The sequence below is a fragment of the Plecotus auritus genome (genome assembly GCF_963455305.1).
Source record: "Plecotus auritus genome assembly, chromosome: 3".
Classification (NCBI taxonomy): domain Eukaryota; kingdom Metazoa; phylum Chordata; class Mammalia; order Chiroptera; family Vespertilionidae; genus Plecotus; species Plecotus auritus.
The window spans coordinates 55049675-55059352 of record NC_137772.1 but is presented as its reverse complement, the minus strand read 5'-3'; the positions used below and the strand labels follow the sequence as shown (position 1 = coordinate 55059352).

General features: G+C 36.5%; 1 pseudogene across 1 annotated transcript; it reads left to right on the top strand.

The window, feature by feature from the left end:
* The first annotated feature begins 768 nt into the window (after nt 1-768).
* Nucleotides 769-1355, top strand: LOC308244882 (large ribosomal subunit protein eL15-like; annotated as a pseudogene). The gene has a single exon. The product of its transcript is annotated as a large ribosomal subunit protein eL15-like (transcript).
* Nucleotides 1356-9678: the final 8323 nt, after the last annotated feature.

Genomic DNA, 9678 nt, shown 5'->3' with positions numbered 1-9678 from the left:
TGCCCCACAAACTCCATTCTCCAATGTGCCCAAGGAAAGTAGTTCATTTTCAGTTTATTCAGCTTGTGCTTGTTGTAAAAATGGAAATGGTGACTTCCAAGTTCATCTCATGTTGGGGCTGAAAGCAGAAGTCATGCCAGTCTATTCTGATGCATGCTTTTCATAGAAAAATTACTTAATAAAGAAAAATATGAAGAATGTAAAAAAAATACACATTTGTATAAAAAATAAAAATTCCGTTCTGACATTATATTTTTAATTATAATTATTGGTAAAAGAGAATGAGAGATGATAGATAGGTAGATGGAGAGATATGAAAGAATCCTGGAACTATGATAAAAGGGGAAATGAGAACTATAAAGCTAGTTTCATCTCAGACAATGCATGAAAACTATACAAAGAAGCCAGTGTTCCTCTGGCTGGTGTTCTTCAGTGATTACAGTGTCAGCCTTTGCACCAAAGACTCTCAGGTTTGAGTCCCAGTCAAGGGTTCATACCTAGGTTGCAGGTTTTATCCAGATGCCAGAGGCAACCAATCGAGATGTCTCACTCACATGGGTGTTTCCTTCTCTTTTTCACTCTCTCCTCTCCCTCTCTCCCTTCTACTCTCTCTAAAAAAATCAATGGAAAAAATATCCTCTGGTGAGGATTAACATAAAAACAACAAAAAACAAAAAAGAAGATGCAAGTGTTATTTTTGTACTTTAAAGAATGGCTGAGAGAGAGGCTCTTCCTTTCCGTCTGGCCGAAGCCATCAGGTAAACAAAGATGGGCGCTTACAAGTACACCCAGGAGCTATGGAGGAAGAAGCAGTCCGATGTAATGCGCTTCTTTCTCAGGGTGCGCTGCTGCTCTGTGCTCCACAGGGCCCCCCGCCCCACCCGGCCAGACAAAGCGTGCAGGCTGGGCTACAAGGCCAAGCAAGGTTATGTCATATTTCGGATTCTTGTGCGCCCTGGTGGCCTCAAGCGCCCTGTTCCTAAGGGTGCGACCTACAGCAAGCTGTCCATCACGGTGTTAACCAGCTAAAGTTTGCTCCAAGTCTTCCGAAGAGCGAGCTGGATGCCACTGTGGGGCTCTGAGAGTCCTGAATTCTTACTGGGTTGGTGAAGATTCCAAGTACAAATTCTTCGAGGTTGTCCACATTGATCTATTCCATAAGGCTATCAGAAGAAATCCTGACACCCAATGGATCACCAAACCAGTCCACAAGCACAGGGAGATGCGAGGGCTGACATCTGCAGGCCAAGAGCCGTGGCCTTGGGAAGGGCCACAAGTTCCACCACACTATTGGTGGTTCTCGCCGTGCAGCTTGGCGAAGGCGCAATACTCTCCAGCTCCACTGTTACCGCTAATATAAGTAATGTTTGTAAAATTCTTACCTAATAAGCAATTTAGGACAGTCATGTCTGCTTAAAAGTGTTCTTTAATTTGTTAAAACTAGTCTGCAGATTGTCTTATGAATGCATTGTCACATTATAAAAGTTAAAGTGCAATAATGTTTGAAGACTATTAAAAAAAACAACAAAAAACAATGGCTGTGCCAAAGCTACATGTACAGGTTTCTTTCCAGCTGGCTATTCACAAATATGTAATTCTTTTCACAACAGTCCAGGTAACCAATGTTTTTAAATAGTACCTTTCAGTGGATTTTATTTTTATTTCAGTAGCCTGAAGTGTATGTTTTACAAAAATAAGCTGGGGGCTCTTTTGCCAATGTAAGTTATATAAGGTTATAGAAAAGAAAATTGTCAGAAAATACTTAAATAAATCATGAATAATCTGATTTAACATAAATATAGAAAACATGTTAAACAATGTAGGTTTTTAAAATACACTCTGGTTTTAAAATCCTGGGTTCCAACCTTGTAAATGTTTATTCATTTTCCTGGGATTTCAGATAGGTGCATATTATTTAGAGCACATGGAAGCTTTCTGTTCAAAACTTGACGGCTCTTTAAGTTCTTTTCTTAGTATACCTTCATATATAACACTTTTTTATTGCTGCTCCTGTGGAGGGCAGGAAGGGACTAGGCCTTAGGGTCTGGAGTCAGAGTAGACAAATTTTTAAACAGCCATTTGGAAAGGTCACCCCTCACAGGCACTGAGTCCCATCAACAAAGGAAATAGTTTCTACCTGACCACTGCTCCCCTGCATGCCAGAGGCATTACAGAGCTGTCCCTGCGACGAACAACCCAAATAGGGAAAGGTCCGGTGTAGAACTTCCTCCCCGCACCAGTAAACCATATTAGGAAGAGTCCAAGACAAAGAGGTCCCAAATTCGCGGGCCATTCAAAGGGACCAATCAGGGAATGCCAGACCAACAATTGTAGAGGGAAGGGGTATAAAGGAAGGGACTGCCCCTTTCAACGGCGCTCTCGCCACGGCACTTGCCTGTTGCTGCGTCAGCTACAGTGGGGCCCAGATTCGAATCTGCAATAAACGTTTCCCTGTTTGATCCAATTGGTCTCGGTGGTCTATCTCCCGGGGACGCGCTCCGTTACAGCTCCCTTTCTTTAGGTCTCTATTCTGCCAGTGATAGACCTAGAAGAAAAATATACTAGTATGTATATGTATTAATATAATCATGAGCTTGTTTACGAAATAAAAGGATCAAATTAAGTACCAGTTTCTTATATTTACCCAGCTTCAGGTTCTAAAAAGTCTAGATAATTTATAGTCAATTTAATTCATTAGCTTATTTTCTTCCATGCCATTTAGTAAACTAAAAAAGTTATATTTAATTTGCCATTATTAGCACTTCAAATTTGCTTAAGAAATAATAAGAAATGTACTCAGAATTAATAGGAGATTTAAATGTAACCTATGCAAATAGTTTAAGCTTTATCTTCTTCACAGAAAGAGGTAGTTCAAAGATATGTAACTTATTGTGTGTTTCAAGGTAATAGACACTTTTCTAGATCTCTGTGTATCTTGCATTTCTCTGTTTCTTTCTCTCTCACATGCACACATTTACACATACACACTTTTTCTTCAATGAAAGAGATGAAATTCTAGGATAAGTGATAAAGTTTTAATTAAACACAAATGTAGCAAATACTCAAATTTATTTTGCAGTCAACCAACAGCTATAGTACAGATGGATTCAGTTTCAAGTATGGGCAATAATTACCTTTTGTTGGTAAATACTTAGGTCTTAACATGTTAGAGTTGAAAGGTATCTTATCATACTGAAAAGAATTGCCTTGAGATTTAGAGATACTGGGTCACACACACACACACACACACACACACACGCATATCCAATGCTGTATGTCATATATGTAACAACAAATTGTGCACATGTAATCAAATATTACTTTATTAGCATGCATTGTTGACTGATCACAAGTATAAAATACTTTTGAATTTGCTCCTTATTCTTTTATTATCATGCATTTCTTCCTCTCTTCTATATAAAATTAAATATTGCGTTACAGTATAAGCCTTCTGTGATCTGTACTGGAGGAACTATCTTTTCTCTGTGGCCCCTTATCACCCACAGTCCATGTGAATTATAACACACATCAATATAACACTGCATATGGATCTTTGTTTTTTATCTATGTAACTACGTTACATTTTACCTAGTACAATGTAACTACGTTACATTTTACCTAGTACAATGTAACTACGTTACATTTTACCTAGTACCTATAAATGTATTGAATATTTTTGTTTCTATTCCTATGTTTTCTAAATCAATACCATTTATTATGTCTTTAAAAATTCAGTCCAAATGTACACAGTGTTGTGCTTTTTGAATATGTATCCAGCTGTTGATTATTCAGCTCATACTCTTTTCTTGCTTATGGCTTCTCATTGCAACAAATCTCACAGGGGAACATACTGCATGGGTGTCTGAGTGTTACCGTTCCCTGGGTAGGGTCATTGTACTGAACAATTTGTTATGAACTGTAGATTTTATGCTGCAGTCTCCATGAATAAATTTTATTAGGCCTTTCTAAATATTGGATGGTCTATACACATTTGAATTTTCTTCAGTTAATGCTTTGACTTAAGATGATAGCACAGATCACTAAGTTTAAATTGATCTTAATTTTCTTTAAAAATATCCCAATTTTATTGGAAATCATGTAGTTATTTCAAGATTTCTAGTGTTGCAGCAGACCAAAGAAAACCAAGGAGGCTTCTGAGAAAAAAGGAGGGACACTGTTTAATACGCCAGCGGACTCAGGGAACAGCCTTCCAAATCTGAGTGAAGGAACATGCATGGGGCCCTCCCTTACATCTCCCTCCCTGTGATCTTTGTCCCACAAACATGGATTATGCTTCCGGTCCTTTTCCCGGGCCTTGCAAGAAGGCCCCCAGGTGTTGGGGGTCTCCAGGCCATATCTGATGGTCTGGCCTGGTGTCAGTGTTAATAACCCTCCCTCTGGGCAGTGCACTGTCCACAGCCCAATGGCCTCTGTAACTGGTTCTGCAAGACCAGTATCTGGGAAAGAGGTAGTGACTTAATTATAGGTTATCAGGAATGTACACTGAGCTTGCTGGCTTGGATTCAGATCACTAGTCTCCAAATATCAGGGTTACATTGGAATTAGTCCTTTTAGCCTTCTCACTAGAATATGTTGGTTATGAATAAACTGTTGAAAACTTAGGTCTAAAAGTAAGCTTTGATTTTTCCCATATACTTTCTAAATGAAAGTAACATGGATACAGACTTCTCTCTGAAGAGGGCAGAAATCAGAAACAGACTATCTAAGCCATTTCCCCTTTTTTTATTTCCTGGTGATACTGATGAAATATTACCTGGGAATAAAATGAAGGAATAAAGTGAAGAATAAATAAATTAAAAGAGAGGTTTAAATAACTTGTCTAAGATAAGATTGCAGGTGAGTGTCAAACCTGGAATTTGATAGCAGGCAGTGTAGTTTCAGGAGTTCTGTTCTTAAATATTATACCTTAATACCACAGCAACATTTTTTTGCCAAATATTTACCAGTTTGGAAAGTTCTAATGTAAATACAGTTTATTTATTTTTCCCAAGAGATATATGAATTCTTCCCCAACTTTGTACAATGTTCAGAAGTTGAGCACCTATTGCAAACTAACACCTATAACAGGAAACATCACAATGCATTATATACAAGGACAATTGGAGATTTTATATATGTATAATACTACACTGTAAATATAAGAGTATATGTAATAGTTACAGTGTTCACAGTGATGACATTTGTAGAAAATGAATCGATCCGTGAGCTACTAAAGTTAGTTTCTCTGTATTAGTATGTGTAGATAATGGATAATGGAGATGAAGCTGGAGAAGCTTTATTTAAATCTGTTAAAGCAGGAATTTTAGGGGGACATAGGCAGGCTTAGGGATTTTTTAGAATTGGGGTCCATGGGAAAAGCAGGGGGCTGCAGACTGGGAGAAGGTACATTTCCATAACACAAGGAAGCCAGGTGCAGTTACATTTCCAAAAGACAAGGAGGCAGCAACAGGTATATTTACATAAGACAAGGGAACTGGAAGTAGCCAAGAAAGGTCATATTTACAAAATAAAGAGAAGGAAGCCCTTCATTCAGAAGGAGAGGAAGAAAGCCCAAAGGGAATAGGAAATAATAAGGGAGGAGCTGGGAGAACCTCAAGGGTGCCATGTGAGGTTTGACCTTTGAGCCCCGGAGTTACTATAGTAACCAGTCTAAGGGAATAGTGACCAATCAGGGGATATCAAGGCACCAGGATCTGCAGCCTTTATAAGCCCTTGGGAAGAGGAACCCAGTGGGACCCTTCTCCACCTCCCCACTTGAGAAGCAATTCAGGAATGCTTCCCCCTCCCTACTTGGGAGTCTGTATTTGTTCTTCAATAAATCTCCACCTTTGCTATCCCATTTTTCTGTCCGTAGATTAAATCTTCGATTCCGGCGGACAAAGAATCCGGGTTCCAGTCCAAAAATTCGGTATTACTGTGACACAATATAGCACTAGTCACAATAATATGACACTGAATATTTTGCTCTAGTTTCACTAACATACTAGCATCAAAGCTTACAGTGAATCTGGTTTTCAGATGACCTTGAGAATCACAACAGAATATTAATCCCTGACATTTAAAAAATAGACTAACAGGATGATGTCTCTAAACTTATGCCAAACAAATACTTGTTTTCACTCTGTGGTGTATTACTATCATTAGCAAGGTTTTATATACACAAAACTTGGATGTTTATACTTTCCAAACAACATACTCTCTTTTTCAGGCTAAAGCACTTGGGAGAAGGTCTAATACAGGGGTGGGCAAACTTTTTGACTCGAGGGCCACAATGGGTTCTTAAACTGGACCGGAGGGCTGGAACAAAAGCATGGATGGAGTGTTTGTGTGAACTAATATAAATTCATAGTAAACATCATTACAGAAAAGGGTACGGTCTTTTTTTTTAATTTCAATAGTTTTATTCATTTCAAACATTTTAACAAGAAGAATGTAAACACTAATTATTATAATTTGAAACTTCAAAAAATGGAGGAATCAAAGCACGATAACATACCTTATATTGAAGATGGCAAAGGCAAAATAAAATTGCCTAACAAAGGAAAGGTACAAAAGCCTTTCAAATTAAACTTAAATATAATAAAATAATTTAAAACTAAAACAAATAGAAAAACAAAATGTGTAAACAGTAAATTAAACATTTTCTTTAGTGCAACTTCCAAATTATGCCCGGGACGTAGATGTAGATGGCAATGTAGACTGGGTTGAAAGGTTTTTGGTCTTTAAAACATCAACTTCAGTGGGAACAGTGTTGTTGGTCTCCTTTTTAGCTAATGCTCTGATACTGTGCTCTCCAGGGGCGTGTCTCCCTACATCACCAAGATAACGTGTCTACGCATTCCCAGGGTGATGTCGGGGGGCGCGTCCGCAGGCATTACAAGGAGCCTCTGGAAGATTGAGAGGTTGTTCCTTCTACTGAATGTGCGGATATAAAACCGCAGGCTGGATAGAACAGCCGAACGGGCCGGATCCGGCCCGCGGGCCGTAGTTTGCCCACGGCTGGTCTAATAGCTACCTCAAAACCAAGATGAGTACAGCTTACTCACTGGTCATATTTAAGTATAAAAATGGTAAAAATACCCACAGAGATTTAACATCCCGATTATATGCAATTTTCTCAGATGATCAGATGAGATATTTTGTTTCCCAGAATATTACTTATCTACCCTGGTGGTGGATATTGCCGTAAAACTTATTATACTTAATGTAAGGCTATCCTATTTTGGAGAAATCTAGCCTCTTAATATAATTTAAATTTTTCTGGATGATGTTTTCCCAAATTGCTTGGGAAGTTTAGGGAAAAACTGACATTGAGTTTTACTGTAATAAAATTATGCATTTTAAAATCTGTTTATATTTTAAATAAATAATAGTATGTCAAGATGACCATTTTAATATATATCCTTTTATGTTCTTCTCTACCAAAAATCTATCCAAATCAGATAATACAGTCATAATAACTGATAAAGGCAAATATTTAGAAGTAACTAAGGGAGAGAGTATAAATTGACTGAAGTGATTTTAAATGTGTCATTTATTTTTGCAAACATGCATTTAAAATATATTTTAATTCAAATATCAATATTTAATTTTTAGTAACATAATCTAATATATGGGTTTTCCAGTATCTTGGGCCTTTAATTTATTTTTAATTGTGCAGGATATTTCAAATTAGGGAAAGATCCTTCTTAGGAACTTGCATTCTGATCTACACATTCTGAGGGTCACATTAAATAGCTCCTGTACTATCATCACCACTCTCTCTCCCACCCTACCACCTGCTCCCATTGGCTGAGCATTCCATATTCATTGCATTCATACTTTCACTAGTTTTGCAAACAGTTGAATGATTATAAGTGTGCTTGGTGTGGGGAAAAGAAAAGTTAAATTGTGGTAAGTGGAATGAGCATGGATTGAAGCACCAAAATTTAATTCCTTTCGCTGAAAATATATTTAAAATATATGTATATGCCATGATTCTGCCAATTATTCTTACCACAATTTTTCTAATACATTTTTATACTTTGAGTGAAATTAATATATTCAAAAGCCCCCAATGAACAGCCCAAATTTTGGTTTGGGTTTCATTTACTTTCCAAATTTAACATTTCTACATTGACCCTTGGCACTGACTCTCACCTCTTCCTATTATATTAAAATGACTAATTTTTTAATGATGAGTTTATAATGAGCATTCTTAAATATAAATATATCCATTTAACACAACTTGTAAGTAGATATGAATTACTTATAGAATTGCTTATGTTGAAAAAAATAAAACAACACAAGACATCTGAAAATATGTGACTCAAGCAAGGTAAAATGCCTTTCTCTCTCCCAGCAGAGTTCAAAGGTAATTGGTTGCCAGAGTTTGAACCAATCTGCTGTATTCACATACTGTTTCCATTTTGGGGACCAAGATGGCTATTTCTCTTCCTTTGCCATTGGAAAATGACAAAACTGGGTTGTGCTCACACATTTCTGTGCATCACATTATTGTTTCTTGCATTTCATTGGCTAGAAATTAGTCACAACAAGGAACAGAGGGGCTGCAAAGTATAATATTAAAGAAGTAGTATATGTCCAGCTGAAACTTGGCAGTATTAAGTTTAATAAAAGGAACTCAGATATTGTGAAGCAACTACAACTACCTATTTTGCCACAGAGAGAACGGAAATAAAATTTTAAATCTGTGTAATTCCAAATGTTGTTTTTTTAACCTCTGTTTCATGCTAACTCCACTTCTTTGCACTCACCTCATATCTGATTCAAATGGTTGTCAGACCATTTATTATATATGAATTAGTATTAATTTTCAATAAGCCTGTTTTCTCTACTCTTGTGTTTAATTTTTGAGCACAAGATTAATATTTCATAAATAGTTCACAGTTCCTGAACCTGATAAAGATAGGCACCTAATTAAAGAATGTTGAGAGAATGAATAACCCTTTGATACAGTGATCACACTGCTCAGTATGTTTGTTATTATTGTTCACTGGTCATTGGAACATATTAGAAAAAAATACCATTTATTCTTACAACATTTTTGAACTCATATTGCACATTACATTGTATAAAATGTTTTGGTGAGTTTTTATAGAAACTATGTGTTAGCCATTATTTATAATTGTTTAGAGAATTATTACTGTTATTATGTAAAATGCAGAATTACTGATTTAATATTCTATCACCTGCCTAATTTTGTGATCTAAATTAGTTTGCTGTTTCAGAAAAAATGTGAAATGATTTTTGTGAAGTTATACATGTATCAGAGGGCAAGAATTTTATTTCTTTCCTATTTTCTTAGTTTCTGCACTTTCCAATGAATGAAATATTTTTCTAGGTGGTTTATTTTCTGGTTGAATTATTATATGATGCTGTGTATTCATGGTTCTTAATGCTGGCTACATATTGCTTTCAATTGGAAATTCTTTACTTGTCTGCTTAAAAATAATTTGGTTTATTGACCCTGAGGGTTCAGATTTCATATTTTGAGAATAGAAAATGAGGAACGTGATTTTAAGCAGCCTCAAGATTGATCTTTATTTACAACCAAACTTAAGAACAACTTCTTAAACATGAGACAGGATGGGATAGTTGTTAGCAGTTCAGGTTCTGGAATAAAAAAGATAGAAAAAAAGTTCCATTTATACAACT